Source organism: Chiloscyllium plagiosum, chromosome 3, assembly GCF_004010195.1.
Source record: "Chiloscyllium plagiosum isolate BGI_BamShark_2017 chromosome 3, ASM401019v2, whole genome shotgun sequence".
NCBI classification, from domain to species: Eukaryota; Metazoa; Chordata; class Chondrichthyes; order Orectolobiformes; family Hemiscylliidae; genus Chiloscyllium; species Chiloscyllium plagiosum.
In genome coordinates this window covers 27929696-27945857 of record NC_057712.1, presented here as the reverse complement: position 1 = coordinate 27945857, position 16162 = coordinate 27929696, and the positions used below count along the sequence as shown (strand labels likewise).

The 16162-nt window shown below is 41.2% G+C and overlaps 1 protein-coding gene across 4 annotated transcripts in view; it reads right to left on the bottom strand.

The window, feature by feature from the left end:
- The window catches only part of cln8 (CLN8 transmembrane ER and ERGIC protein), a 33769-nt gene extending 21116 nt beyond the window's left edge, over positions 1 to 12653 (bottom strand). For 2 of the 4 annotated variants that reach the window (XM_043679077.1, XM_043679093.1), the window contains exon 1: positions 8299 to 8514. The gene's annotated coding sequence lies outside the window, so the exon portion shown is untranslated. Of the gene's footprint in view, positions 1 to 8298; positions 8515 to 12546; positions 12582 to 12616 lie in introns of those variants that run through there. The other 2 variants (XM_043679068.1, XM_043679085.1) reach the window with 2 other exon arrangements.
- Between the last annotated feature and the right edge of the window lie 3509 nt (positions 12654 to 16162).

The window sequence follows — 16162 nt, the reverse complement described above, 5'->3', positions numbered from 1 at the left end:
AGTCCGAGAGGACATAGGTTTAAGGCGAGCGAGGAAAGATTTAAAAGGGACCCAAGGGGAATCTTCTTCACTGCAGAGGGTGTTGCATGTATGCAATGAGCTGCCTGAGGTGGTGGTGGAGGCTGGTGTGATTACAACATTTAAAAAAAGACATCCAGATGGATGCATGAATAGGAAGGGATATGGGGCAAATGTTGACAAATGGGACTAGCTTAATTTAGGATATCTGGTCAACATGGAAGAGTTGGACCAAAGGGTCTTTTGCCATGCTGTACAACTCTAGAAGAGGAGAAGTATAAGGCATACCATCACTACATCATTTGCAAAAAAGCTTGTGTTCTGACTATAAACATCCTTATCAATTGCTGAAACAATAAAGACTCAAATAATTAAATGCTATTTCTACTTTAAAATTGCCACTTAAATTCTTGAGTCACCATTGTAAGCAAATGAGCTCCAAACAGGATAGAAGAAACATAGCATAGAGAACAGATATTTATAACATTAAAGAATAGATTAAATAAATTGAAGGAAAAAGAATTACTGAAGCAGAAAGGCAAACTAGGCGAAGACTCCAATTGACAAAGGAAAAGCACCAATATGGGCCAGTATGGGTGTTTTCCATGTTTCAGTTCTCAAGTAACTCTAAACGTATAGCCTACAATAAAAGTGTTGGGTTACATGTACTGGAATGTATGTGTCTGCAAGTACAAGACAGAATATATTCCTGTTTTTCTGAATTGTAACATGAGCTAAAGTGTAATTCTTTGCATAGAGTGAATGAATTAGCCTAACAGGAGGTGCAAGTCTTCCAATATGGAAAGGATAGTATTCTAAATGGGCTACAGGAACATAGAGCAGGTACATGTAGTCAAATAAATCATTGAAAGTGGCAGGGCAGGTTAAGAAGATGATTCTGATCCTGAGCTTTGTAAATGGAGGCAATATTGTAATGCATGAGTGACTCATCCTAATCATTAGGAGAGATATCTCAATCTAATCTCCTAAAATCTGTGGATAACAAACAATATGCTTTTTTTCAAGATTTTTATTTTAATTGGAAGGCACAATTGTGGGAGCATTAGGTACTGAGGTGGAGCTGTACTGTTAGATGTCATTTTTTAAAGTGATACTAAAGAACAGTGATTTCTTCTGCTACCCTAAAAAGTATAAAAATGATGCAGAATGTTTTGAAGAGCAGGGGAAGTCTCTTGCTAGATCAACAACATCTGTCCCTCAACCAAACTGGATGTAATCAAAGTTTCTTGTTACATTTTCTTCCTCAAAATAAGTGAATAGTGGATATAAGAGTTAGAGATTTTCTTATTGGTATAAATGTGAACTTCAGCTTAAAAGACTATGCCTCTGTGTGAATGCTCAACTTTACTGCACAAATTCAAAGTTAGAGTAGACAAAACTACAATAATTATGGACAACTAATCAAAGGGTTTAGATTATATTGTTTACAACAACCCCAAAGGCTTAACTAGAATCTAGGCCAATCAATTAAAGCAACTTCCAAGTCTTTCTCCAGCATCCTGTGTAAAGCAAAACAGGCTAGTTGCAATGATCAAAGCAAGAATGGCCATGCTTAGGAAAGTTAAAAATCAACACCAAGTTATAGTCCAACAGGTTTATTTGGAAGCACTAGCTTTTGGAGCGCTCTCCTTCATCATGCTTAGGAAAGGAAGTGCTCTAAATTTCATCTTCCCAATCAGCCATTTATATAGCAGATTCAAAGTCAGATCATTGTAATAAATGCAAAAATACAACTTTTATAAATTAGGACCTACATAGACTGAGACAATTCTGTTCCTCAAATACTAAAGACAGAACAGATGGCAGAGGTACTTGCAGCATGCGGGGATTAGTAATTTCAGGAAAACCAGAATAAAATTGAGATTAAAATAGTAGCTGAACATTATTTGATGATTTGAGTGAAATGATTACAATCATTACACAACATGAAATCATGAAGGAGTTCAGCACATGACTTGATGACTCTGCTCTCGCAGAGATCTAACACAACATACCTCCCCTTTCTCTGCAGTCGTGCAACTTACTTTCTTCAATTGCCTTTCGAAAGCCAAGATGGAATTTGCCTCCATCACCTTCTCTCATGAGTGCATTTCAGGTTCTAACCACTTCCTGCATTAGAAGATCTTTCCCACACATCCTGTTTGATTTTCCTTATCATTAAACTGATTGTCCTGTCTTGTTGTTGACCATTACAAAAGGAATAATCTCTCATCTACTCTGCACAAGCCTTTTCGTCCCATTTCCCAGGAATAATTCTCAAGCCTTTGTTGCTCTGTTAAAGCCTTATTCTTCCAAAGTGCAATGCTCCAAATTGGATCCAATATTCCTTTTCAGGCCAAACAGTATTTTCAAAAGGTTCATCATAACTTCCATGCGTTTGCAATCAATGCCTCCATTTACAAAGTTCAGGATCCCATATCCTTTTGAAATCATGTTCTCAACGTGCCCTGCCCTCCAATGATTTATTTGTACCTGCTCTGTCCTGTTCCTGTAGACCCAATGGAATTTTATACTTTATTCTGTACTCCTTCACAAACTGAAACATTACACACTTCTGCAAATTATATTTCCTCTGCTAAGTGTTCAATCATTCCACTGTGATCCAGGAAGGCTTGATCGTGAAACACTTTCCTAGTTTCATAATATTTTAAGAGTGCAAACGGCCCTATCCATTCTATTAAAACATTGCATAGGAGCATGCCAAGCTTGAAAGTATGGTGATTCCACTGTCAATTCCAGAAAACATTACAGGTTAACACCACAAAATGTATTAGGCATTAAATATATTTTTGGAATAAAGTTGAATATAACTGTGTAATAAACCAACACAAATTGGTCAGCTTCCCATTGTTTATCTCGCTAGGATAAAGCCACCTGATACAAAGGAACCTCAATTATCTGAATATCAATTATCCAAAGTTCGGATTATCTGACGATCCCAAGGTCCCAATAGAAACACTACAAAGAGGTGAATCCAACATTGATTGCATCTTTTGTTTAGTGATTAAAAATGATTTTGGTTTACTCAAATGCTGCTGAGAACAGTCCTGGACATTGATGGGAGCACAGGCACCATCTCGAAATGACTGACCTCCCACCCTCTCTCCCCACATCTTCCCTGGAGTTCTACACAGGGGTGTACCCCAAACCTCCCTCGCCTATGGAATCTCTCCAACATCACCCTGTATAGAGCAAATGTGGGACTTGTCAAAATGTCACAATAGAAAGTTGGGTGTGGCTGCGCATGTGTGCGCGCGCGCTATTTTGAGACTTACCCCAAAAGGTAGCAGCTCTGTGTCTAGTCTGGCTGCCCTGGAGAGGGGTGGGGGCAGGTTTCATGCATGGTGTGCTGCTGCCTAGTCTCCTAAACAGGGAGCAGGCTTAGCAAGGGCTCGCTATGTCAATCCCAATGAACTGATGGGGTGGGAGGCTTCAACAATGCTGCACGAAAGTGTCTGCTCAGAAACAAACCCTGAGACAGAGAGAGGGAGCAAGGCAGGCAGAGCGAGGAAAAAGGAGACTTCAGAAAACTCCGAGCCCCAGAGAAGAGGCATTGAATCAATTAATTGAATAATCAATTATCCGAACAAAATACTGCCCTCTCACATTTGGAAATACAGTTTCCTCTTAAAAACATTTAAAAATGTTAAAATCAATAAAGACCAAGGCGATGAAGGTTATTTGGATAAAAAACTTGGAATATGCGCAATATTAGAGCTACAATCGCTTGCGTAGATTAAGCTGGTTCAAATAAAAAGATCTGTCTGAAGCATTTGTGTTTCTCTCCAGAGGTGCTACCTGGCATTATTTCCAGGAATTTATGGTTTCATTTCAGATTTCCAGCAATTACAGTAGTTTGGTTGTGCCCACCATAAGGTATCTGGTGCAGCTTCCTGAGTACTAGACTGTGCAAGAATAAGCCAACTTGCAATCTTTCATCACCACTGCTATCCTTCTGAAAGCAACTAGACCTGAATTAGCCCACTTTTAAGGTAGTGCAGCAGTAATGTCAATAGACTAATAATTTAAAAAGGACCATGCTAAATCTCAGAGGGTGTAAAATCCCATAATGGCAGCTGGTTGAATTTAACATTAATGTAATCTGAAACTGAAGGAGAGAATTGAAAGCTAATGTCATTAATGGCGATTATGACAACTATCAAATGTTTTAAAAACCCATCAGCTTCACTTACACCCTTTAGGGAAGGAAATCGGACATCCTTACCTGGACTGGCCAACATGCGACTCCAGGCCCACATCAGTGTGGTTGACTCTTAAATGCCCTCTGAAACACAGTCTAGCAAACTATCAGATCAAGGGTGGTTAGGAGCAGGCAACAAATATTTGATGTGACAGTGACACCTGCATCCCATGTAAAAATAAAAAACATCACCCATTCTTCTCTTGAATCGATGTTTTTAAATAATGCTTTAATACCTCAAGATACTTTCTAAACTAGTCACTGGGTGCAAACCACCTTGCATTAGTTCAGATATTTTAAAAAGTTCACCTATGTTTCTAATCAACTTGTTCAGAGATGGATCAGGTGCGACTTGAACCTGGGCCTCCTGGTCCAGGGATAGACACTACCACTGCACAAGTTCAAAAGGTTCACACAGAAAAATAAAATAGAGTATATTCAATTCATTCCATCATAGAAACCATAGACAATCTCACACTGTTCACTCCAGATATTTCCAAATATTAATCATGCTTTCCTTGAAATACTGCCTGACAACGCTTGATAAAGAGATCTCACTCTATTCAAGCTGTTTCATGAAGGACATTTGTACAAAATGAAATACATTGGCACAAGCATAGACCAATATCAAAAAAGGTATCAAGGCCAGTTTTCAAGTCACTGAAACACTATTTCTTATTACATAATTTTCTATGACTATCGCATAAAGGTAGCCTTAGGCATAACAATTAGAAGGGGATATAACAGAAGTGCTTGATGGATCAGGGAATATTTGGCAATAAGTGAACATTCAAAACAAGGTTGAGGGAGTTAAAATAGGTAAGGAAATGGTAGACCAAATGAACAAGTATTTAGCTTCTGTTTTCAGTAACTACTGTTAACTCTCCATTTCACACGAGTAACAGTCACTACTTACCTATTCCATTTTTAAATACCTGTGTTTACATTTATCTACCTTCCTCTCATAGTAATTTCTTTCTCCTGATTGGCAGGAAGTGGCTGTAAATCATTCTTCATATTCAGTATAATAAACTGATTTGCTACTCATCTTAGTGCAACTATAGACTTTGTCCTCAAGTTTGATGCTTTCCTTGAATCCTTTAGTTATCCATGGATGGCAAGTCTTTCCCTTCAAATTTCTTCTTTATAGTTGGAACATACTTAGCCTGAGTATTTAGAAATATTCCCTTCATGTCTGCCACTGTTTCTATTGATCTTTCCCCCGGACCAACTAGGCAGGTTCACTTCAGTTAGCTCAGCATTCATACTCACTGGAGGTGCACTAAATTTCAAAAGTAGTCATGATTTGGAGATGCCAGTGTTGGACTGGGGCATACAAAGTTTAAAAAAAAAAAATCACAACACCAGGTTATAGTCCAACAGGTTTAATTGGAAGCACACTAGCTTTCGGAGCAACGCTCCATCAGGTGGTAGTGGAGGGCTCAATCCTAACATACAGGATTGAACCCTCCACTACCACCTGAAGAAGGAGCGTCGCTGCGAAAGCTAGTGTGCTTCCAATTAAACCTGTTGGACTATAACCTGGTGTTGTGTGATGTTTAACTAAATTTCAAAAGGATTTGACAAACGCCTCATCCAGGCTATTACTACCAGTCTGATTTTTTTGTGGTCATATACAGATTATGATCATTCACAATTATCAATGTTCTTTTACTGTAAGCCTCAAATGTGTGTAATTCATCCTATATTGTGGCGATACTCACTCTAGTGATGTCTCACCTACTATTCCTCAGCTCCACCCAAACCAATTCTCCATCCAGACCTCCTAAACCAAGGCCTTCACTAACTATTGCACCAATGCCATCCATCTTGAACAGTGTTTTTAGAAGTTAATCAGTTTCTTGATTCTTCTGAATATTCAAAAAACAATCCTTACCACAAAGCCATGTCCCCACAATAGCTATCAGATCATTAATTTCAATTGTGCTATAAATTAATTTGCTTTGTTATGAATGCGAGACATAGATACAGAATCTTCGGTTTTGTTTTATCATATTTGTAATATCCAGATTTGCTGCATTTGGTCTTGGCTTGCTTCAGTAAGACCTGAACACTATCCAGGTTTGGGTTGACAAGTGGCAAATAACATTCGCTCCACAGATGTGCCAGACAATGGCCATCTTCAACAACAGAGAATCTAATCATTTGACATTCAATGGCATTACCCAAACTTATGCCTTGCACTTTCGCACTGCTTAGTTTGAAGTCCTCTCTACTTCCCCAGTTTGCCACAGTACTGATCCAGCATGGTTCAGGTACAGACCATGCCAACTGCACAGCACCCAAATAAAAACAAAATGCTACAAATGCTGGAATTCCAAAACAAACAAAGTGCCGAAGCAGGCAGGTTTGGCAGCGTCTGTGGAGAGAGAAACAGAGTTAACAATTTGAGCTAACAATCCAAGAGTCAAATTGGATTTGAAATGTTAACTTTGTTTCTTTCTCCACAGGTACTGCCAGACCTGCCATTTCTCCAACATCTATGTTTGCATTGTGCAACTTCCCCAGTACTAATGCCAGAGTCCTACAAACCAGAACCTACTCTTTTCACCACATTATCATTTCACTCATCTTTTCTGTCTACTACTTCATCACACCACTGTGTTCCCTGGCCAACACTTCTATCTCAGGCTTGCTGCGGTGCTCCAGCAAAACTCAGCACAAGCCAGAAGAACAGCATCTAACTTTCTGCTTTTGGTCTCTGCAGCCTTCAGGACTCAATATCCAGTTCAGTACTTTTAGGGTTTAAGTAACTTTTCCTATGTCCTTACCCCAACTGCAACACACCAGACTTTGTCATCACATGGGCTGCCACTACAATCAATCCATTGTCAGATACTAATGGGGAACATTTGTACCTACTGATTCTCCAAGGCTGACCTTCACCCATTTCTTTATCTACCCAATAACCACTCTCTCTGGGATCCATCTTCACTTATTGTTTATGCCAATCCCCCTACTCCTACTCCACCTTCATCATATAAGAGCAGCACAGTGGTTAGCACTGTTGCCTCACACTGTCAGGGACCTGGGTTTGATGCCAGCCTTGACTGAGTGTGGAGTTTGCACATTCTCCGTCTGCACCGGCTTCAGTTTTGTCCCACTGTCCAAAGATGTGTGGGTTGGCCACAAAATTGCTCTGCAGTGTCCAGATGTACAGGCAAAGTAGATTAGCCATAGTAAATGCAGGGTTAGAGATAGAATGGGAGGAGAATGGGTCTGGGTGGGACACCATAATCCCATACATTCCAACCTTTTTCCAGCTACAATTAGTTCTGAAGAACAGTCACTGGATCCAAAATGTTAACTCTGCTTTCTCTCCACAGATGTTGCCAGACCTGCTGAGCAATTTGTATTTGTTTCAGATTTCCAGCATGTGCAGTTCTGTATTTTTGTGTTTTTAAAAAAAAAGGAAGATTTATAGCTTGGTAGGGTGTAACCAGTGGATATCTATAAGGAGCAGTGCTCAAGCTTCAGCTATTACTACTGGAGTATAACGTATACAGATTTGCTGACGCAAATTAAGTTTGGAAATAAGCTGCAAAAACAAGAGAGATGCTCAGGGATATTAAGCAAGTTTATTAAGTCAGCAAGGATGTGGCATTAAATGCTGTGCAGCTCTAATGGGAAAGAAACAAGGGGTATCTTTATAAGCACGCTACTTGATACCACTTGACATGAAAAATAAGTACACAGAACTCAACCATGAAACTAGAGGAACTTATTCATACTGTCAAAAGCGTTTAAATAATTCAGTTCCACAATCTGTAGACTTCCTGGAAATGTTAAGTTTTTTTTAAATCAAGTTAGTTGCTGTTCTGCTTTTGATGAAGTTTTTCCTACAATGTAAGCAAACATAATAAATGCTGCTACTCTCAGTGGGAACAATGTAAATTATTAAATTGTCAAAAGAACTGGACTAACTCTTACACAACAATGCAATAAATACATATACAATCCACTAAGCAATGATATATAATTATAAACATTTTCAGCTCTGCAAAGATCTTGAGCTGATGGGTGCAACATACGCTTACATTTATCTCTCCCATACTAATCATTCGAGAACACTGGCTTTGAAAAATGTTGCAATCCCTTCCACAATCCTTAGCTTTTAAACAGTCCTTTTCCCATTTCAGTCTACAATAAGAGAGACAAAAAAGAAAGAACACGGTGTTCAGAAAACATGTCATATAAGTAAGTTTGCTCGCTGATTAGGCAGCATTTAGAATACTGTGTCCAGTTTTGGGCCCCACACCTCAGGAAGGACACTGGCACTAGAGCATGTCTAGCAGAGATTCACACGGATGATTCCTGGAATGGTAGGCCTAATATACAATGAATGGCTGAGGATCCTGGAATTGTATTCATTAGAGTTTAGAAGGTTGAGGGGAGATCTAATAGAAACTTAAAAGATAATGCATGGCTGGGAATTTGTTTCTGTCAGGCAGGGATACTAGGACCCGTGGGCGCAGTCTTAGAATTAGATAGGGGTCAATTTAAAACAGAAATGAGGAGACATTTCTTCAGCCAGTGTGTGGTGGACCTGTGGAATTCACTGCCATGGAGTGCAGAGGAAGCCAGGACGTTACCTGTGCAGGACCACCTGTGCGGCAACTTTCAGGGTACAATGTACCTGAACTCCCAGGTCTCTCTGCTCATTAACTTTTCCCAAGGCTCTTCCACTTACTGTATAATTTGCACTAGAATTAGACTTCCCAAAATGCATCACCTCATATTTGCCTGGATTGAACTCCATCTGCCACTTCTCCACCCAACTCACCAGTCCATATTCTCCTGTATTCTTTAACAGTCCCCTATGCTTTCTGCTATTCCACCAATCTTTGTGTCATCTGCAAACTTGCTGATCATACTAACAATGCCATCTTTCAGATCATTTATATGTTACAAACAGTGGCCCCAACACTGACCCCTGTGGAACACCACTGGTTACCTTTTTCCATTTCGAGAAACTCCCTTCTACTACTGTCTCCTGTTGCTTAACCAATTCTTTATCTACCTAGCTAGAACACCCTGCACACCCTGTGACTTCACTTTCTCCATTAGTTTTACCATGGGGAACTTTATCAAACACCTTACTAAAGTCCATGTATATGACATCTACAGCCCTTCATCTATCAACTTGGTCACTTCCTCAAAGAACTCTATTAAGTTGGTAAGGCACGATCTACCCTGCACAAAACCATGTTGCCCATCATTGATAAGCCCGTTCTTTTCCAAATATAAATAGATTTTATCCCTCAGTATCTTCTCCATCTTTCCCACCGCTGACGTCAGGCTCACTGGTCTGTAGTTACCCGGAATATCCCTACTGCCCTTCTTGTACAGGGGGACAACATAAGCAACCCTCTAGTCCTTCGGCAGCTCACCTGTGTTTAAGGATGCCACAAAGATATATGTCAGGGCCCCAGTCATTTTCTCTCTCGCGTCTCTCAGCAACCTGGGATAGATCCCATCCGGTCCTGGGGATCTGTCCACCTTAATAACCTCTGGCCTACCCAACACATATTCCCTACTTATGACAACGTGATCCAGAGTAATCAAACTTCTATCTCTAATCTCAACATTCATCATGTCCCTCTCCTCAGTGAACACTGATGCAAAGTAATCATTCAGAATCTCACCCATTTTCTCAGGTTCGACACAGCCTTCCTTCCTTATCCTTTAGTGGACAATCTTTCTCTAGTTACCCACTTGCTTCTTATAAGAATAAAAGACTTTTGGATTCAACAATGATAGGATCCCTCTGGTCCTCACTGAACAACATGCCAGCTTCCACATCTAAAAAGGATTGTAAGCTGTCATTTCAGTCATAAACAGAATACCATGACCAGGCATATTCTCCTCCCCTTGTCGGCATTCTACAGGGACCATCCTCTCCAGGTTACTCTTGTTCACTCCTCCACTCCCAGTACTGCCTTAGCACTTTCCCAAGCCGCAGAATGCGTAACATCTGCTGATTTATCTCCTCAGCATTCGAAGCCCCAAGGTGAAGCAGCAATTTACCTGCACTTCAATCTAGTATTCTGTATTCACTGTTCACAGCGTGGTCTCCTGTACATTAGGGAAACAAAATGCAAACTGGGTGACTGCTGACAGAACACCTACATTCTGTCTGTCTGAGCTTCCAGTTACCTGCCACTTCAACACCACATTGTACCCATCCCAAGATTTGTGTGACAGGCCTGCTACAGTGTTTCAGCAAATCTCAACACAAGCTCAAACAACAGCATCTTATTTTTCATTTGGCAACTCTGTGGCATCCAATACATAACAGTGAGTTCAATAATTCTAGAGCTTAATTCCAACCTTTAATGTTTTTCACCCATGCCACACTCAGTCCTGCTATGACATGTTCCTATTAGCACAGTCACCTATTCTCACATACTCCTTAGCCTATTATCGCAACAGATGGAAACAAACAAGTTGCTATCAAAAAACTTAGCTCTGGCAACATCTGTAAAGAGAAAACAGAATTAAACATTTCAGATCCAGTCACCCTTTTTCAGGAATAAATGTGACTAGGTAAAGACTGGCATATATTCTGAACATGGGGTGGAGGAGGAGTAAACAATAAGTGAAGATGCAGCCAAGAGAGTAAAAAAAAAGTTGGGAAGACAAAGGAATGGGTAATGATTAGCCTTGGAAATCAAAATTTAAAGAATCAGAAGTGGCATCGAAAGTAATGAGTGAACAAGAAAAACAATTACAATCCCAGCCTTCCTGAATCGCAACCCATTCACTTACCACCCTACCACTTTACTACAATGGCATCTCACTTGTTCACCCATCCATTAACATTGGATCTTTCAGCTTAGCTTGGAGCAGCAGCTATTGCATAAGCAGAAATTGATGGAGTTATTCAGCAGGTCTTGATAGCATTTGTAGAGAAAAAACAGTTACTGCTTCAAGTCCAGTGACCCTTACAAAGGTCTGACTTGTATTCCCCCACCCTGTTACTCTAGCACCACAAGGAACATAGCAAGTTTTGAGAAGATTTGTAGCTTAGGTTGAGGTTCCGAATGTAGGTTTGTTCACTGAGCTGCAAGGTTAATTTCCAAACGTTTTATCACCCTACTAGGTAACATCTTCAGTGGGCCTCCAGACGAAGCACTGCTGACAATTCCTGCTTTCTACTTATACGTTGTTTCGGTTGGTGATGTCATTTTCGGTTCTTTTTCTCAGGGGTGGTAGATGAGGTCTTCTAACTCTTGTGTTTGTTGATAGAGTTCCGGTTGGAATGCCATACTTCTAGGAAGTCTTGTGTCTCTCTCTGTTTGGCTTGTCCTAGGATGGATGTGTTATCCCAGTCAAAATGGTGTCCTTCCTCATTCGTATGCAAGGATACTAGTGAAACAAAACAACATGACCCTCTCTCACTAGTATCCTTACATACGAATGAGGGTGGACATTCACTTTTACTAGAACAACACATCCTAACAGAGACACACATGAGAATTCTTGGAAGCATGGCATTCCAACCAGAACTCTATCAACAAACACATCGAGTTAGACCCCATCTACCACCCCTGAGAAAAAGAACAGGAAACGACATGACCACAGGAGATTACATCACCAACCCAAAGAAACCCAAACATACAATTAGGAAGCAGGAATTATCAGCAGTGCTTTGCCTGGAGGCCCACTGAAGATGTTACTTAGTAGGGTGATAAAACATTTGGAAATGAACCCTCCAGCTCAACGAGCAAACCTACATGCAGAATCACAAGGAACATCTTGTGGGGATTCTATAATCTACACTTCTGAAGAAACCAGGCTCAGTGGAAATGCAGACCAGTTATCAGAGTGCAGAGAAGAACTAGCAGTGCAACAACTCAACAGTGGTTTCTGCTTGGTGGAAGATCCAAGTCAATCAGTTTGCTTTCACTCATTACACAGAGTAGGAGACAATGTGCTCTGTTGCTTTCGCAATGTGCGATGGAGAAATGTCGTGGACACTCATGTCAGCTATTTGAAATCTTGTACAGTGCATAATTGCACTTTCAGTGCAGCTCGCCCCATTCTCCCCTACTCTTAGCCTTTATTATCACCTTTTTTGTGATAGCCTGCTTTCCTCAATCTCCTTGTTTTCATCTCTCGCTCTCTCTCTGGGCTCCACCCCCATCTACCTGCTGACCTACTTCATCTTCTGTAATAAATATCACTTTTCCCTCGCTACTACAGGTTCTGATGAAGAATCACCGGAGTCAAAACGTTAGCTCGGCTTTCTTCCAACAGATGCTGGCAGACCGACTGAGACTCACCGGCACCTTCTGCTTTTGACCATGATTAAGGAGCCATGCTGACAATGGCACTGAGACTGCATTTACTCACCCTCCGCCTCGCCGCCGGTTTGAAGGTCTGGTCACCCGATCTGGTCACGTGAGGCGATCACCTGATCGTTCCCCCGACTGGAGCTGGCTTCCGATTGGAGGTGGGGCGCACAAACCCCCTGCGGACTACGACTTGCTACTGGGTAGCAAATGTATCAATTAGATTGTATCGACCAATAGGAAGCGGGCGGAGGGGCTCTGTGACGTGTCTGGACCGTCCCCGGGATAACCTGGTGCTGCGTCTGACTGAGCTGCGTTTGCTGAGAATTTGAAATAAAAACCTGCACAAATCAACCAAGCTCAGCAAAGACAAACAAATGCAACTGCCAGACCTCCTACACATACGTACCCCGCCATCAGTATGAATATCATTGTTTCTCAGCTACTTTCAGAGCCGACAAAGGGCCGCTGGATTCGAAATGTTAACTCTATTTCTCGACAGATGCTGCTGAGTTTCTCCCAGCACTTTGTGCTTTAGCTCGCTGTCAGTGAACCACGAAATTCCCCACCCATCTACCTGGACGGGAATTGCCGGGGAATGTGAACATCGACCTCTCGGAAGTTTCCTAGTCCGGGGAGCACTCTGGAAAAAAAAATCTGCCACTGAATTAAGCGGAAATTGCCCACAGTTCGGTGATCTTACCAGCGTAGTTCCCCGGGAAATGGTAGAGCGAAAAGTCCGAAAGCAGCCCCCGCCCCATCACTCATACTTGAGCCCTTGACTGTGTCCTAACCCTAGCCACCATCCCACACTTGAGGTCTTGATCTTGTGCATAATTAGCCGACTATATAAATTGGAGTTGTGGAATTTGAGTGGCATCTTCGTTCATAAGACGTTAAAAAGTGTTCACATTTTCCTGAATTCAACATTTTCATCGTAACTCTTAATCTTTTCTTTCTTCAAACCCCATTTAATATCTTGCTAAATTATTGTCAAGATTGCTACGCAAATACCAGTTGCTGGTTTGGATGCATTTAAGTGCTCATATAGCTCTTGGATGCAGAACCCTGATCCTGTGTTGAATTCTGAGATTCTGTATTTTGGATCTGAAAGTTAGTTTTCTAGCTGCTTCTCTTCGGTGCATTTTGGATTAACCTCATACAAAATTATAAATAATCCACAGTGAAGAAGCAGAACATTGACCCAAAAATCTGTACCATTGTTTATGCTCCATGTGAGCTTCTCACTACTTGTATTAATATTTGTGCAGTCATTAAGATCATTTACTTCCACCCACATAAAATTGTCTGTGATGGAGTATTAACTGTTAAAAAAAAAAGCTTAGCTTGTTACCTCCAGGTTTAACAATTACAACATACCTCTGATCAGTATCTCACATTCTAGCCTCTGTAAACTTGGGGTAATCCATTACTGCTGTCCATGTCTTAACCCATACCATTCTCCATTTTGCTATCTCATCAATCCTCACTAACCTAAACTGATTGCCAAACAATCTTGCTTTTAAAATTCTTATCATTTTATTTCAAATTAATCCATGTCCTTGGCCTTTCAGAGCCCCATAATCCCATCCAGTCCTACAATGGACAACATTGGTAGAGTGTTAAATGAGTACTTCACATCTAGTTTTACTCAAGAGAAGGTAGATGCAAGTACAGAATTCGAAAAGACAGACCGTGAAGTTCCTGAGCAGATTGATATAAGAAGTGAGGCTGTACTGGAGAATTTGGTAGGTTTAAAACTTGCCAAATCCCCAGGTCCCAATGAGTGAAATTCCAGGCTGCTGTGGGAGATGAAGGAGGAAATCACAGGTGCCCTGACACAAATTGTTATTATCGCCTCTGGTCAAAGCAGTGGTGCCAGAGGACTGGAAGATGGCAAATGTGGTTTCACTTTAAAAGAAGGGTAATAGTGATAGACCAGCGGACTATAGACCAGTGAGTATCACATAAGTTGTAGGGAAACTGTTGGATGCTGCCTGAACTGCTGTGCTCTTCCAGCACCACTAATCCAAAATCTGGTTTCCAGCATCTGCAGTCATTGTTTTTACCTTGTTGGAGAACATACTGAAGTAGAAAATTAGTCTCCGTTTAGCGAGGCAATGTTTTACCAGGGATAGTCAGCTTGGCTTTGTCAGAGGGAGGTCAGGCTTAACAAATCTGGTTGAGGTTTTTGTGGAATTGACCAAATATGTTGAAGAGGATAGCCCAGTTGATATAGTTTATATGGATTTCACAAGGTCCCACTTGGGAAATTGTTAAAGAAGGTAAAACTAGTGGGATCCATGATAATGTGGAAGTTGGATCCAAAGTGGCTTAATGGCAAGAGACATAGAGAAATGATAGAAGGTTGTTTATATGACTGAAGCCTGGTATGAAGTGGCACATCACAGGGATCTGTATTGGGTCCTTTATTGTTTGTGATATTTATAAAGGATGTCACTGAAAATGCGGCTGGGGGAAAACTGTGCAGATGACATGAAGACTGTTTGGGTGGGTTGACAGTGCGGAGGAAGGTCTTAGGTTGCAGGAGTATATAAGAAGGGATTGGTCAGATGGGCAAATCAATGGCAGATAGAATGTAACCTTAATAAATGTGAGGTGGTGCACTTTGGAAGACCTAACAAAGCAAGGAGTACTCAATGAATGCCAAGACACAAGGAAGCTCAGAGGAACACAGGGATCTTGGGCTGCTTGTCCACACATCCCTGAAGTGACAACGTAGGATAATAGGGTAGTTAAGAAGGTACATGTAATGCTTGCCTTTATCAGTTCTGGTCACCAGGAAGAAGGATGTAATTTCACTGGAGGGGATGCAGAGGAGATGTTGAAATAAAACAAAGAACTGTGGATTACAGAAATCTGAAACAGAAATTGAAATTGCTGGAGAAACTCAGCAGCATCTGTTGAGAGGCAGCAGAGATGGCATTTTGAGCCCAGAACTGATGGTGGCTAGGAAAAGGCAGTATATATACTGACGGCAGGGAGTGGGTGGGGGAAGGAGTTAGCAGGTAGAGATGGAATCCAGTTGAGCAGACAGAGAGATGGATGACAATATGTCAAGCAGAAGGAAAAGCTGATAATGGGGACCAAAGTAGGTGAAAATGGCTATGCTGAAAACAATTCATGTCATTATAGGGGTTTTGGTTTGGTAGAGAACATAAGAGAAAGTGTTCAGGTTCTAAAATTATTGTACTCGCTATTGAGTTCTGAAGGCTGCAGTGTCCTGAAGCAGACAAAGAGATGCTGTTCTTCCATCTTGCGCTGATTCTTGCTGGAGCACGAGATAAAGATGTTGGCTGGTGAACTTGGTGGTGTGTTGAAATAGGAGAAAGTAAGGACTGCAGAGACATCAGAGTGGAAGAGTGTGGTGCTGGAAAAGCTCGGCCAGTTAGGCAGCATCCGAGGAGCAGGTGAATCAACGTTTTGAGCATAAGCCCTTCATCAGGAATGTGCATCCTGATGAAAGGCTTATGCTCAAAACATTGATTCACCTGCTCCTCAGATGCTGCCTGACCAGCTGTGCTTTTCCAGCACCACACTCTTCGATAGTATGTTGAAATGGCAGGCAACTGGATGGTCAGGGAAT